This window comes from Hevea brasiliensis, chromosome 11, assembly GCF_030052815.1.
Source record: "Hevea brasiliensis isolate MT/VB/25A 57/8 chromosome 11, ASM3005281v1, whole genome shotgun sequence".
NCBI classification, from domain to species: Eukaryota; Viridiplantae; Streptophyta; class Magnoliopsida; order Malpighiales; family Euphorbiaceae; genus Hevea; species Hevea brasiliensis.
This window is the reverse complement of record NC_079503.1, coordinates 92,873,829-92,886,998: the sequence shown is the minus strand read 5'-3', so window position 1 is coordinate 92,886,998 and position 13,170 is coordinate 92,873,829. Positions and strand designations below refer to the sequence as shown.

The following is a 13,170-nucleotide window of genomic DNA, read 5'->3' as shown; positions in this document are numbered from 1 at the left end:
TTATTTGACTAAACAGAAAAAGGCAGTGCATGATTTTAAGAAAAAGACAGTGCATTAAATCTGATACTAGAATAGTATAGATGTCTCCAGAAAGTGGAGGATTTGTCTGCGGCCTGCTGCCCAATCTATCTACACACATAAAAGCCCTCAATCATGCGAATGATTTATTTGACGAAACAGAACCAGGTAGTGCATGATTTAAGAAAAAAGAGAACTTGATATTTTAATACTATAAATGTCCCCATCACCTTACCCAAACATCAACATTCTCATTCGATCTAAACTCTATTATTATTATTATTATTATTATTATTATTATTATTATTATTATATATTTTTTTTTTGTTATGGATATTTTTTTACAACTTTTTAATATGTTGATTGAATGTTATACATTAATTTTATAAGATTAATGAATAAATTTTTAATAATGTCAGCATCACATTTTGTTGATTTTAGAGGAATTGATAATTTAATTAAAAATAAAATTAAAAGTAAAACTTTAAAATTTATTAATTATTATAATTGGTAAAAAATATTTTGCTTAAAAAAATATTGATGTATAATTAGTAAGAATATATATATATTATTTAATGTTCCTTAAATTTTTTTCATATTTTATATTATTATAAAATCTATTAATTATATATTTTAATATTAATAATATAATTTAAAATTAGATTATAAAAATAAAAATTTAAATATATTAATTGGATTAACATATCCTTTCGTGTTTACAAAAGGCACGCATCATCTGTGTGTGTGAATGTAATAAGGCGGTTTCCGGATGACGTCATTCATGATCTTTATTTATCAGTGTTCTTATCAACATAGTTTAAACTTAATTTAATTTAATTAAATTTTTATCTTAAAATTTTGAAATCGACAAACTGAACAATGATAATTCTCTTTTTATTTTATTCTAAGATCTTTTTTTAAAGAAAATATATTTTACTAACTAAAATTAAAATACAAATTTGAAATAAAAAATCTATTACTAGTTTTTTTATAAACAAATTTATCATAAGTCTTTTGCATATATATATATATATATATATATATATATATATATTACTCTGAGATTATTTGTGGCTACTATTTGATCCCATAGATAAGTCAAATTTAATAATTTTTAAATTTTCCTATTAGAAAAAAGATTTACGCATTCTACTGCGCTATTAGCCAAATAAAAAGAGATACAAGGTTTCATTTATTGTACGTAATATAATTTTTTTTAAAAATAAATTTAAAAAATAAATCAATAAAAAATATTTTTTTAATAAAAAATATTTTTTTTAATAAAAAAATTAAGTCCTTTGTTCTAAGAACACAGTAGATATCTATAGATATTGAAAATCATGTACAAAAATTATTGATGGGATCTTAAAAAATTTTTGTGTACAAACTTTGTTGAATTTATATTAAAATTAAATTATAATTTATTTTTTTAATATATTTTAAAAGTTAAAAGATTTATTTATTAAAAAATCTTATTTAATTTATTTTTAAAAATTTGAAAAATTTATATAATTTTTTTAATAGTGTAAGGGATTAATTGCTTAAAGATTGGCCTGTACCTGGCTGAAATTAATAATTGCTGCATGGAGCCTATTAAAAAAATAAAAATAGGAATGAAGGGAAGGGGCTAAAAAGTTATTGTGGAGTGCGCATATAATTTCTGGGAGTGTAATTATCACTCTGATTGTTATAAAAACGCCCAGACCATTCTTTTCTCTTGCCTGTGAAAGTATCCTTCTTCTCTCCCTCACTATCACCCTTTTCTAGAGTCGATTAGCCGACCATGGCCACCGCCTTTCCCTTAACTCTCTGGCTTATTGTTTCTGCTAATCTTCTGCCTCTTTTGCTTATTATTGCTACTATTCCAGCTGGATCCTTTGCTATACGACCTTATCCATCTCAATCCGTCTTCACCCAACCCAGCGATCTGACGAACAACCTCCACGGCAGCGTCGCCGCGGGATTTGAACGGCGATGGGGCAACAGAAGCGTCGTTGTTGCTGGCGGCGGCTTTGTTTCCGGCGACGGCTCATACCGAAGGAATACTGAGCAAGGTAGAAGGTGGTTCATGACCATGAGAAGACTTTTGACCGACGCTCCACCTCACCCTTCACCCCGTAATGGCACGGGCTAGTGAATAGCGATGTTTCATTTAAGGGCAACTATGTGCTTTCGTTTTTTCAGGTAGATCTCTGCCTTTCTTTTATTTTTTATTTTTTTATAGTTTTATTTTCGGGATTTGAAAAGTTGGATTCGATTCTTTTTCTTTTAATAATTTATCCAAAATTTAAGAAATTCTATTCAAAACTGCCTTTCTTTTATCGTTTTAGACTAGGTTTAGAGAAAAAAAATTATTAGAAAAAATTTAAAAAATATTTTTTTTTGTTTGAGAATAAAAAAATTAGGAGAATAAAAAAATAAAGATGAAAAATAATAAATAAATATTATTATTTATTTTCTTTTTATTTTAAAGAAAAAAGTCAATGACAGATAAATAAAATTATTTTTTATTTTTATAATTATTTATTTTAATTTTAAATAAAAAATAAAATAAATATTTTATTATTTAAAAAATTATTTTCTTTCTTATTTTTTTCGCTAATAGTTAAATAAAAAGAAAAAAAAAATTATAATATTTTTATTTATTTTTTTTTTATTTTCTTTTCTCTCTAACAAAATTTCAAACACAGGCACATCTTCAAAAAGATTCTTGTGCTTATCGTTTTCATGCAATTATATTACATAATTAATTGTTTTTCTTTTGGTGCTCATTTGACAGTTAAGGTCAATTTCAGCAAACTAAGAATAAATTTGAACTTTTGAAGCACGTGGCGGAAATCTTTGCGGAATGATGATGGCTTATCTACAATGCGTGCGAGCACAGATTATTATTGTAATTATCTGAATATGTTTATTTTCTTGAAAAATATGTTTTCTTTATGTATAATTACAGGACACCAGCAGCCACTTTGTATCTATTATTATTATTAATATTATCATTATTATTTGTGCAGTAGAATGTTTGGTTTGATTCTCTGGGTTGCATCAATTATAATAATTTTTAAACATATAAGAGAACGTTTCAAAGTATTGATTAATTAGAAATGATTATGAACAATGGGAGATTTGGCCTATATAAAATTTTATTTATTTTTAAAATCATTTTAAATAAAAAATTTTCTCAATATAAAATTGAATAACTATAAATAATAATAATAAAATAATTTTTATAAATTTCGTATTAAATTTTAGAAAGAATCTTTTTAGATCCTCCCCTAACTGTGAAGAGGCATTGGTTTGGTAACACAACCAAATATAACATAAGATAATTATGCAAAGCCATTTGACCATTTAGTTTGACTGATTTCTTCTAGATTAAGTAAATGTGAAGCCATTTGATCTCTGGCTAGCACTGCAGTGAATTGAATTCAGTAAATGTGAAGCGTTTTAAGTCACCCCACTTGCCCCACTTGTTTATCTGGTTAGCATGTCGAAGCAGGATCCCTACACGTCACTGAAAGAAGTGTTGCTTCTGTTGCAGCTTTCGTTGAAAATTGGGTGGAAAGATTTAAGAAGCTTTAAACTAAAATGGACTTAAGTAAACTTTTATTAAGACAGACTAAACAGGAATTTTACAATTCACTCTCAACAACAATTTTTATGTATACACTAATAGAATACCTACGTTATATACAGTAATATATATATATATATATACACACACATTACAGTACATAAAATGAATATTTTGCTAGTTTATAAATAAATAAGTGAAAATTCTCTTTCTGTCTTTGTTATATTTTAAGGCTAAAATAAAAATGATTGAAATTCATATGTAAAGTCTTATTAAATACCTTTTAACTTGAGAAATTAATTCACTTCAACATAGCTAATATATTTATTAAAACACAAGAATTAAATCATTAATTCTAGTCCTACGATCGGATGAGACATCGATCTACAGGGAGTTTGAGTCATCTGCACTACACTGCAGACATGGTAGGACTTAGAATTTTGTGTAATGACTATTAGTTGTATTTTGACATTTTGTTATGTAATTTTATATATTCTAAAACTTTAAGGTTTGTAATACTTTGTACATATTAAACTCTTATGGAGAGTGTTTGGATGAATGTAAATTATAATGGATTGTATTTTGAAACTATGACATTTTGAGATTGAAAATTATTTAGAATATACAAAATTATATTTCTTCGAGATTCTAGTATTCAAGAAGAAAAAAGATTTTGATAATTCTTGTAGTTCTTTCTATTGCATTATTGTCTATGCTAATCCTCAACTGTGCTTGCGGCATAACATCTTTGGCCTATCCTTAGCTCTATAGCATCTTTTCCTACCTTAGATTATATTACATGTCCATTCTCATTAATCTTCTCCATTGATTTGCTCGCAGTGGTCGCAATGCCTGGTGGCAGATGTAGAAATTTATTTTCGAAGTCAATATATATAAATAAATAATAAAATATTATAAAAAAGTAAAAAAAAAATTATAATAAATAATTAGACTCAACAAAATTTAATACCTTAAAAATTATTAAAAAAATACATTATTATTAATGTTACAAAATACATATATCTACTTAGGTAGCTCAAAATCATTTATCAATTTATCACAAGTAAAATTATATCATTTTGTGTTGACAAACTTCATTATTAAAAAATTAGAGTAAAATTTTAAAAATAAATAAACTTCTAAATGAATAATATGATTTTTTTTTATCTCAATTAATTTTTATTTTTAATAAAAAAGTTTAATATATATATATATATATATATATATATATATATATATATATAAAAGAATAAGGGGTTTGCATTACGTTCACCAATGCCCGTTTTGCCTCATGTCTACTCGGTTGCTCGGTTCCTTCTCAGTTCACACTATTATGTCCCTCAAAACTTCTCTCTCCCTTTTGTATAAAAAAAAAATAAATAAAAAAAACCTCTTTCTCTCCCTCTCATTGGATCAAACAAGGTTGTGATTAGCACTAAGCACGTGTCTCGAGCCTATATCTTGCCTGTTGAAGCTTCTCTCCTGTTGGTATGCTTTTCAAGTCTATGCTCCATTCCTGCCATGATGCCTCTAGTCCAAGCAATTCTCTCTCTCTCTCTCTCTCTCTCTCTCTCTCTCTCTCTCTCTCTCTATATATATATATATATAATTTCTCGAAAATATTAAATATTTTAAGTAATTTAATTTTAAAAATTTTAAATTTAATTTCAGAATTTTTAATATTTAATTTAAATAATTAAATAATATATAAATTTTTATTTGAAATAAACCCAACCGACATCATTTTGATCATTTTAATATTTTAAATAAGGTAAAATACTTATTTAAATATTTAAATTAGGTTAAATAGTTACATAATTTTTTAAAATATTTTTTATTTATTAAATTCATCAATTTTTAAAAAGATTAAATAAATTTTTAATTTATTTTAAAATAAATCAAACTAAGCTTTTTAACTTTTAAAAATAAATAAAAAAATATTTAATAATAATTTACTTTCAATATAAATTCAATCAAAATTATGTACGAAGATTTAGTATAAGATTTATTGTCAATAATTATGTATATCTGATTTGTAATATCTCAATAAATATTTACTATATTTTAGAGCAGATTAATAAATTAATCATTTCTAAATAATTTAAATTTTTTTTTTATAAAAACTATAATAAAAATAATGAATTTATATATAAATTTCTTAAATTATTCGATAAAGAATAACTTATCAATCTATTTTAAAATGTAATATATACATATTAAGATGTTATAAATTAAAAACAAAAAATTATTGATAAAGGGCACGTAACTAAATTTATATTAAAAATAAATTACAATTAAGTCTTTTTTTTATTTATTTTTAAAAATTAAAATATTTATATATCCCTAAAATAGTAAAAAGATTTTTTATATATTTTTAAAATTTAAATAATTTAATTAATTTTTTTAAAAAAATTAAAGGGATAATTTGAGAAAAAAAAATACTTTAAGCACTTATAACTAAAACGCAAAATTATAAATTAGTTCTCTTAGCTTTTCTTCCTTCTCTGTAACGATTGGTTTCAATTTATCAATTGATATAAGTGATTATTCATTTATTTATTAAATTTATTGGAAATAATAAAATGAAATTCATATATTTGACTATGAAATTGAAATCCTATAAGGGGTATTTAAGTCTTATATCTAAAAACAAAGGTTGTGGAATTAACAATCGAGACGTCTACGCGTGGGGTGGGGCCAGGGCGATTGGTGTGGCAACATCAGTAAGCAAGTGCAGTCTATTTGATTTGATCATTTTGGATAACAAAAATGCTTAATTTAGCCTCCAAATTTCAATTTAATTTATTTTTAATTTTTTATTTAATTTAATTTAAAATTTTTATTTTGAGTTTAATTTAATTTAAAATTTAAAATTTATGGACTAATTTTTTTTATTTAAATAAAAAATCAAGATATTTAATTATTTGATTTTGAGAATAAATTTTTTAATTTTTTGATTTAATCTCAAAATTAAAAAGTTTATTTTATTTATTATTTTTAATTTTTAGGTTAAATTTAATTTAAATTGAAATTTTTTTTATTAAATTAGATAAAAAATTGAAAATAAACTTAATTGGATTTTTTCAATAAATACATTGGTGTAATGTGTTTTCATGTTTTTGACTTCCACGCCTTTCTTGATTAGATAAACCCAACAGGTGATTTTATATAAAATAATCGAGTAATAAAAGAATGAAAAATAAATAAAGTAATTTAAATTTTAATTATTATTAAGGGAATATTGATTTATTAAAAATAAATTATTAAATTATAAAAATAAAAAAGAAATTTATAAAATTTACCATTTATTATATATTAAAATATTATTAATTCACGATTTTATAAAATACCCCAATAATTTCTCCTGCTGCCGATTTGCTCGCAGATGGATAATAAGCCATCAACTGGAGAAATAATATTATGAAAACAATTTAATCATTGTATTTATTTAAAAAAGTTTAATTTAGTTATTTTTTATTTTTTTAAATTAATTTAAAAGTTTTAATTTAAATTTAATTTAATTAAAAATAAAAATTTATGAATTAAACTTTTTAATTTTTTAATTTAAATAAAAAAATAAAAAAATTAATTTTATTAATTTTATAATTAAATTTTTTAATTTATTGATTTTAATTAAAAATAAAAAACTCAATTTATTGACTTTCTTTGTTTTTAGTTTAAATTTAACTTAAATTAAAATTTTTAAATTAAATTAAATAAAAAATTCTATTAAACAATGTTTGCTGAAAATATTCCGGACAAAGTCAGCCGCACGTACACATGGATGTTGCAGTTGGTCGGTGGTGTTCGTAGATAACATTCTTTTTTTTATCAGTTTTCTAACGTAACGGCGAGAGCTTATTAAATATATTTATTTATTATTAATATTTTAAAAGTTTTTATTATTAATTTTACATTAAGAATATAAGATTTTATATGTTTTATATAATGTTATACCTTTTTAATATGATATACATATTTTTATATAATATTGATAATTTATGACATAAAATTAATATTATATAAATATAATTTTAAAAAACCTTAGTCAGTACAATATTGCATTCATTAGAAAATTATTTATTTATTTATTTATATTATTTAATTATTATCATAAAATTATTAAAAATTACATTTATAATTAATATTTAAACTCTTAATGTAAAAATACAGATTACAGAAAGAGTAAATTTATTTTTAGATCTAATCTATATTTTTTTTTTGTAAGTTGTGATACTTTTTAATTATTAATTTTTATAATTTTTATTTATTTATCTATTTATTTAACTATTAGAATTTTATTGTGATATCAATGTGTTTATATATTATATTAATTAATGGAGATTGAGTAATTTATGCATGATGGATATCAGAATTAAACTAGACTTCTCTAGTTTTAATTTTTCTAATAGTTATAGGTTTAGGTTAGTTCAAATAAATTTATAATATTTTATTTTATTTTTTTATATGTTGAACCTTAATTTTAATTCTAATTCTAATTATAGATTTAAAAATAATAAGGTTTGTTATAGATCTCGGAGCTTTTTTTGTCGACTTAGATTTTAGTGCAGATTTAGTATGTGAAATCGAGTTGTGACACAGCCGATTGAGAAAAAAACCCATGAGTCATAAACTAAACCGTCCAGTGCCGATATATTCCGATTACCTCATCATAAAACACAAAAACTACAAATCATCTAAACAAAACGCTAAAAAAACTATACATAATCTTAACCAAAGGAGGAAAGGGAGAAGCCCTCCTTCAATTCGGGCAAGGGATGCTCATGAACAGAAAACTGAAATCGAAAACTGTAAAAAAAAAAAAAAAAAAAAATCTCACTAAAGGAGAGAACTTTTAGGTAACCCAACAACTCTTGTTTAATTAATATATATATGTATATATTATATAAAGTTTTTTAACACTCATATTTCATCCTTATCATTGCGTAATTAATAAGCATATATAGACCTTCCTAATAATGCCAAATTCCGCAAGGAAATTTCCTATTCAAATAAACAAACATTTGAAAATTAGCAAACGCATAGGTTCATTGAATGTGGAGATTGCCAATTTCGCTTTCAGATGATCAAAATTTTGCATTAGTTTTCTTCCATTGTTTTGACGGGGCCAAAGCATTTTGAGGAATTGGTGGCTGATGGTGGTGATCAGTACGTAATACACATATAATTTTTTTTTTTTCAGATTTTAATAAATCTATCAAAATTTAAAAAGAATTTCAAGTCATTCAAAAAATAATTTAATTTTTTTAGTAAAAAATATATTTTTTATTAGGTTTTTTTTTTAAAGCACTCTAACTATCAAAAATACAAAACTTATTTAAAAAAAAAAAAGAAAGTCATTTAACAAAAATAATTTAATTTTTCTTTTAATACAAATATAATTTTCAGTTTAGTTATTTTTTTAGCACTCTAACTATCAAAACTACAAAAAATATTTTTGTTGATTGAATATCCTTTCTATTAAAATTTATTGCTAATGAAATAAAGATGATAACAGTTTAATTCATTACATTTTTTTCATAATAATTTAGTTTTTATAATTTTAATATTTATAATAATATAGTATTTGAATTTGGACTGATGTTTCGATTGATGATTGATTAATGATAAATTTTAATAAAAAAATATTTTATTAAATCGATTTATGGTTGATCAATGATAATCAATGAAGATGAAACTTTGATTACTTATGTAGTAGATGAAATTAACATATATTTTTTAATAAGTAAGAGAAAATTAACTGAATGAAAATAATTAAATCAATTAGCAAAAAATGGTACATAACTTCTAATAAGTACTATATGTGCAAAATTAATTGCATGCTATTTTTAGATATATAATTTCATCCATTTATTTATAATTTTCAATCGAAAATATCATTAATCTTTTAAAAAGGACCTAAATAAAATTAGTTTTAATTATTATTAATTAATCTTAAATTTAAATATTTAACTTATTTAATTTTCTCTGTTAAGGTTTTGGTAAAAAACAGAGAAAATTAAAATGTTATAAATAGTTATTGATCTAAAAAGAAGAAATTAAAATGTTAAACAAAATGTTATGGAGCCAGAAATTTTATTTAGGGGCAGGTATTTTAAATAATTATATGAAAACAAATATATATTTTTTATTATAAAAATAAAAATAAGAAAGAATTGATTAACATTATTTTCAAAGAATAATAGAAATACATATATTTTTTTTATGAAGATTAAAATTAAAATGTTTCTGAAAAATTATAAAAATTTTTATTTTTTATATTGATAAATTTATTATCAGCTCAAAATTTTTAAGTATTAATTATTTCTTTCAATTATCTCAATTTAGATATTAGGGAAAAAAAATTAAGAATTTATAGAGAATTTTGCATAACAAACTAAATATTCATATCCCTAAATTTTTTACTAACTCTTTAAATTTTATTATTAAAGAAAATTTATCGAACTCAATAAAATGTTATAATGATTAAATAAGAGAAAGAGAAATAATATATTAAAATTAATTTTTCATTATTAATTAACCAAGAAATCTAGGCATTAAATTGAAATTTCTAACTTTGTTGTTCTATAATATATTTAGTAGAATAATAACTTTAAAAATCTGTGACATTAGAAATCCTCATTAATTTTTAGTATAGTTTTTTTTTTTAATTTTTTAATTAAAATTCTATGCACATAGTTTATCTAAAGAGAAATGAGTTAAATTTTTTTGTAACACCCCAAAATTTTATTATTTATGAGTATTTTTGGTATTTTAATTTTATTTGAATTTTAGGAATTTTTTTGAGATTTTTCGGATTTTAAAAATCGGGTTCGATTTTCCGAAAATTTTAACTTTGATGAGTTTTTTAATTTAATTTAAATACCACGTGTCAAACCTAAAAATATATTTGGAGTCTACGTATTTTTCTGAGTTTTACTTAATTTTTTCTGAATTTTTGGAACTAGTTTTCGGTCCCGAGGCAGAGTAAAAATTCAAAATTTTGTATTTCGAATCGAACGGCCGAATCGAACGGACCGGTCAATTGGACCGATCTCTTCTCTTTTTCTTCCTCCCGGCGCGACGCCCTCTCCTCTCATCTCTCGTTTCTCTCTCCTCTCACTTCTAGCGCGCCATGACCCGGCCACCAGACGAGCGCCGTAGCCAGCCAGCCCGGCCAGTAGGCGGCACGCCCGGCGGCATGAAAACGGCAACGCCCTACTGCGCGCGCCGCTTCGACTTCCTTGGCCAAATCCGGCCGATCCGGCCACCAATTGGACCGGTCTTGTGTCCAAAATCATCTACTCGGCGAGAGCTTTCCATAGACACCAAGAACGCGAAATCCATCGAGCGGATTGTCCGATTTTTGCTCGGAAGATTTTAGCCCATTTCGACTTTTGGGCTAGATTTCTCGAAACCGTGAATCCCACGAGGAAACCGAGGCCACCAGCACGCTCCATTCGCCGAGAGCTTAACGACATAAATTTCAAATTTTTCCGACACCGCTTTTGGTGGGTCCCACGGAACCGCAGGTGTATTTTCGAGCATTAAATGAGCTTAGAAAATTCTGAAAAATTTATGTACTAACCCCGTGTTATGGGCTTCGTGTAGGTATCCTCGATTCGCGGAAATTCGGCGATTGATCGGTCCGCAAAATTCCGGCGAATGCACTGTTCTGGAAAAGTCTCGAATTGGGCGAGGTTTTGGCTAGCCCCCATTGTCGACGTCGGCGCGTCCCGAAGTCGGAATCGCAAAGGTAAACCCAACCTAGTTTTTACGTAATTTTCTAGTGCTTAAATAGGATTAAAAATCCATAAAATATTCGTGGTAGCTTAGAAAATTACGATTCTTTTTGCAATAGCTTAGTAATATTGCTAAGGACCGCGAGGCAAAGTTTTATAATTTTTAGAGCTTGTTTGGGCGTTTTTGCAAAAATGATCAATAATAAGGACTAAATTGAAATTTTGCGTATTGACATGGATGATTGATTTTATGGGCCCAGAAGAGGCTCTGTGATATGAATGAACTCTTGATGTATCGATTGTGAATATAGAAGTGCTTTTAGCCCTTTTGCGGGTTGGGTAGGTCCTAGGTATAGGGAGACTCACGATTTTCGCACGACTTAGGACGTACTTGATATTTTTCTTTGTTTGTATTGAGTCAAATTTATTAAATAGATGTAATATAATTGTCGTGAGCGGACACCTTCTTCCTCCGCCACCGCCACAAAGAAATTGTCGTCAAGTTTGTGAGTAAAATATTAATTTTAATTGTAATTTCGATATTATTATATGTTCAAGATGCCCATGCATCACTTATATGCATATATTTATGTAGTTAAACTCTAGGCACGAATTATGTTGCATTCATAATCATAATGTGCCATGAGTGTTGTTGTTGTGGTAATTTGGAGCGCAGCGTGCGTTGGCGTGCGTGTGATGTGGTGTGGACTATGGATAGGACGGGTAGTCACGGCTTGAGTTCTTGGGACCCGTTCCTTCGAGGGGTAGTCACGGCTTGAGTTCTTCACTGGGACCTCGATTTGGTTTATTGCGAAAGTCCGGCTTGAGTTCTTCACCGCACCAGTTGGATTTAAGAGAGTCAGATAGGGATCGGCTCCCAATATATTATGATTGATGCTACAGGTGTGTGAGTGCTCCAAATTACCTTTTGATGCTATGATGTGAATATGATGTTGATGTTGCATTTCACTCTACAGGTGCATTAGTTCTGAGATAGTTATAGAGATTATGGTTAAAATTGATATTTTACTCTGAGTCGAACGCCACTCCTGCTCAAAAATTTTTACAGCCGCAGGAGGATATTTTATTAGGTTAACTCGCTTTTATACTTCGCAGGTTGTTTATCGATATTTGTGTAATTTTATTTACTCCTAGAATTTCCGCATGTGTTAGCAGTAATTATTTGAATTTGGTCTGTAATATTATTATCATGTTGGACCTGTAAACTTAATGTTTTAAGTCTATTTTGATGGATTGGATGAGGGAGCTGAGCTCCCATTTATTATTATATTGATGAGTATGTGGAGGGTGAGCTGAGCTCCCCAATGGATTGTTTATTGTGTTTACAGGTCGGGTGAGTCGAAAACTCCCGCTGGTAAGTCCATTTTATGGCGGACTCTGTCCGCTTGTTTTCTTGAAAATGGTCCCAAATGGCCATTAGAGATGGGTTAATGAATAGTTAAGGCTTACTACGGGCCTCGGGGCTTTAGGTGGCCTGTGTCCTAGTGCTGGTCCGCCCATAGGTTGGGTCGTGACAAATGTGGTATCGAGCTTAGGCTCCATTCTTAGGGAATGTTGTCTAAAGTGTTGGGAAGAGTCTACTAGGAGTCACATGCGAAATATAGGGTCCACATTCGCCTTGCATTGTCATCTTTGCTTCTAGTTTCGCTCCATATGTTATGTATAAATATGAGTCTATAGAGCTGTAATGTGCGCTTTGAATTTTGTGGGCTAATGCTGAATTTCGGAAAATGCGTAGAAGGTGAGAGCCGCATCGCACCAGAGCCAGATGTGCCTGACGAGGTGTCAGCACAGGATGAGGCGCCTGCCCCGAGG

The 13,170-nt window shown here is 26.5% G+C and overlaps 1 long non-coding RNA gene across 1 annotated transcript; it reads left to right on the top strand.

Moving 5' to 3' along the window:
• Positions 1-1,751: 1,751 nt before the first annotated feature.
• LOC131170467 (uncharacterized) lies at positions 1,752-2,996 on the top strand. The gene is made up of 2 exons (XR_009141203.1): positions 1,752-2,202; positions 2,798-2,996. It is a non-coding gene; the product is annotated as an uncharacterized LOC131170467 (long non-coding RNA).
• Positions 2,997-13,170: the final 10,174 nt, after the last annotated feature.